Source organism: Etheostoma spectabile, chromosome 18 (assembly GCF_008692095.1).
Source record: "Etheostoma spectabile isolate EspeVRDwgs_2016 chromosome 18, UIUC_Espe_1.0, whole genome shotgun sequence".
NCBI classification, from domain to species: domain Eukaryota; kingdom Metazoa; phylum Chordata; class Actinopteri; order Perciformes; family Percidae; genus Etheostoma; species Etheostoma spectabile.
In genome coordinates this window covers 11280374-11283990 of record NC_045750.1, presented here as the reverse complement: position 1 = coordinate 11283990, position 3617 = coordinate 11280374, and the positions used below count along the sequence as shown (strand labels likewise).

Sequence of the window (3617 nt, the reverse complement as noted above, 5' to 3'; positions counted from 1 at the left end):
TCAAGGCAGGTTCACACACAGAATTCTTCAGAAAGGAAAACAGTGTTACAATTTATGATACAAATTTATAATACCAATTAAAACAGATGACGTATTGTAACAGACTCACAACAGCGACCAAAACCATCTTGGTCAGTTCAGCCCTTATTTCCTTATTAAAACTTTCTTAAAAGTATATACTATTAAAAAAATATATGATAATTCTGTTGCAAATACTCACCTGTTGAGCTAATACCTAACATTCCTTGCATAGGCCGAGTTTTTTACCCAAGTGAACTGAACAGCTTGTACCAGCAGCCGACTGAAGTGATAAATGACCTGAAGACTGAACATAGGCGGTGTATGTACAGAGATCCATTCACTGATGGATGTACTGATTGTGGATTTGAATGGTGATGTGTTGGCAAACGTTGTCAGTGACAATGAATCTTTGAATGGAATAACTTGAAAAGTAATTTTCACCTCTAAAGGGGAAGTTGGATCATAGAGGAAGTAGCAGCGTGAAAACAAAACCATGCAAAAGCCATTTGGACATACAGAGCAGCAGTATCATTGAGTAAAAGGCAATACAGAAGTAGAGCAGCTGTGGGTTGAATGATGTTTGTTATGTCTGTGTTCAGATGGAAACTAATAAGAACATTTCTATCAAACAACAGCAAATGTAATGACAGAATAACATCAATGCACAAACCCAAACTCTAGATCATGTGTTGCTTTCATTTAAATAATGAGCTTCCGCTAAAAGCAGGTCGACTAGGGCCTCTACTCTTGTACGATGTTAAATTAGCGTGGCAGCACTGGTTTTAGAGGCTTATCTCAAGTCCACTGCAGCAATCCTTAATTTAAAGAGGATGGAAATCTCACCATTAGTGCCCCAACCGTATTTGTAGGCTTTACACAATCCCTTCAGCTTGCTTGTTTGTTTGCTTGTGTAACCCTCTGTGAGAGAATTTCTACCTTACCAAGCCAATTTGGACACACAGCTTAAGAGAAATGGAAAACATCAGTAAAGGGGACAATGAAAAACAAATTAACAGGTAAACAGTCTGAGCTCCCCCCGTTCTCTAAATCTGAGCCAGTGTGGGGTTTCAGGCTGTATTTGACTCTGTGTCTCTCTATCTATAATGTGGGCTTTGGGCTACTGCTTTGAAATACCTATGCTATTGACAGCTACACACCAATTAGGTATGACTCACCATGGAACCAATTACCTTGCACGGATGGGATGTTCTGGGTGATGGATAAGGACACACGTGTGAGCGTGTGTGTGTGTGTGTGTGTGTGTGTGTGTAGGTCAAAATCTCTGACTTGAGAGTTTGAAACACGTGAATTTCATTGGTCCTAGTCACATTTCCTTAATTTGTTCCAAGTGAATGCTGTCTCTGTCCTCCCTGCTCTCTTCCAGTACATGTAGTACACACAGACAGACACACACACACACACACACACACACACACACACACACACACACAGTATAGATTTGTGTGCATAAGTATTCCGAGTGTTTATCATAAACATACCTTAACTGCCAAGGTAACTACATTTCATATGGTCTATTCAATATGATTTCGTGTTTAATTTATTTGTTCTGGCAGAACAGTGGAAAACAGACTGGTTTTAAGAAAAAGAGAGTGAGGTGCAAGATGTGCGTGGCTGTTTCTCACAGTGGAGTTTGTGATGTAGAAAAATGACATTCTCTTTCCCTTGCTCTCCGCTGTCGGGCAGAACTCCAAGCAGCTCATCAAAACTCTTGGGCCATCAGAGAGACGCCTAATGGGACAAAATCTGATTTAATGTCACCTCAATGTTCTGCAGCTTTACACTGCATATTGGAAGGACCACTATTACACAACCTGAGTCAGATATAGTGGAGGAACACCTGTTTAAGCGGATTAAGGAGTCAACGCTGTTCAAGTATGTTAATAGTTTTGGAGTCGTTGTACTGAAGACAGACAAGGCAGCAGGTCTGAGCTATAAAACAGAGCATACCTCTGACGTTTGTGTTGGACGTATTTATGATTTAAAATAGAATTGATTCGTTTTAAGAAAGCTTAGGTGTGTGATGCAAGGCAATATACTGAATACCAGTTACTTTTGGCAGTAATAAGGATCACACCAAACACTATGTGTACTTATGTTTAATCCAACAATATTTATACCTAAGATGCAAAATAGGTAATTTGTTTTTGCCCATCAACATATGTTTTTTTTTAACCTTTTTAAAAAGTGACCGAAATGACTGTTACAAAAAGCTATTAACATGAGTTTATTCTGATCTGGCAACACAAACACATGATTGAAAAGAAATATTAGTGTCATAGTTAAAAGAAACCAACTTGTTGTTGGCTGTTGGTAGAAGTGAACCATGAACCAGTGCCCAGTGCCCATGTTAATTTAGACACTTAAGTTAAGTAAGTAAATACAGCACAAGTACAAATATATTGTGGCACAGTGGATGTGTTCATATTAAATATTAAATTTAGATTTAAACAAGTAAAACTCACAAGACTGAGGCCAATCCTTACAGTTGGAACTTAATTCAATTTCTCTTCTACCATCAACTTTCCAACTCCTGAATAATTAAAGTCAGTGTTTAGCTCTGCAAGTACAGTCAGCAGGATGCTAATACTTTGATGCCATGTGCTTAATAATAGGATGTGCGTAATATGATGATTTACTGAGACTTGATGATGTGTGGCATTGTTTAGAGGGCTGCAGCATGCCAACAATGATTTATAGAGTAGCACACAAAAGTGAGTAGACTGAAACCTCTCCCCACTCTCCAGATGATCTAGTTCCAGTTTGATAGCACATTTGTATATTTATGAAGCCATGAATTAATTGGCAGGGCAGAGATTTAATCACATGCGCTGTTTCCCCTGGAGGATGAATGAGAAGAGTTACTTTAAAAAGAGGAAAGGAAGGATAGGGTAGTCAAGAGTTTCCTAATTGCTCTACGTGAGTGAAATAAAAGTTCAGGTAGTTAATAGAAAAAACTTTTAATCTGTCTGTCATTCATTAGAATGGCAAGCAGTCGAATTGCTAGAATTACATTATTCTCAAAAGTAAAATCAAGCTTTAGGTCTTTGATAGCATAATGGATTGTTTCTTTGTAAGAACAAACACACACACGCACACGCGCACACACACACACACACACACACTTTATTTACTCCCATTAAAACTTCTTGTTTCTCTTTTTTTGATCAGTGTCCAATCATCTCATTCTCAGTGGTGGAAGAAGCGCTCAGATCCCACAGTTTGTAATTGTGAGCAAGAATTTCACACAATAGGAGCTCTTTGGGGTAATTTTAGTTTTCTGTTCTACATTTATCTCTATTATGATCGCACAACATCCTTAATTAATTTGAAAATGCTCTGGCAGTGGAAGAAATATTCATAGGGTTTCTCTTGTAAGCTGAACATTAACGTTCCATCTCAAAAACTGCCATTCTCTCTCTCTCTCTCTCACTCTCTCTTTCTCTCTCTCACTCTCTCTCTCTCTCCCTACACTCCCATTCTCCTTCATTTCCCTTATTTCTGCAACTCTGTAGAGTTAAAAGTGGTGGCGGCTTGTTAGCTAGTTGGCAGCAGCATGACTCTCTTGAGGTGACACA

At 38.6% G+C, this 3617-nt stretch overlaps 1 protein-coding gene across 4 annotated transcripts in view; it reads right to left on the bottom strand.

The window, feature by feature from the left end:
- The window catches only part of grm1a (glutamate receptor, metabotropic 1a), a 31499-nt gene that overhangs the window by 12667 nt on the left and 15215 nt on the right, over window positions 1–3617 (bottom strand). The window lies entirely within an intron of this gene.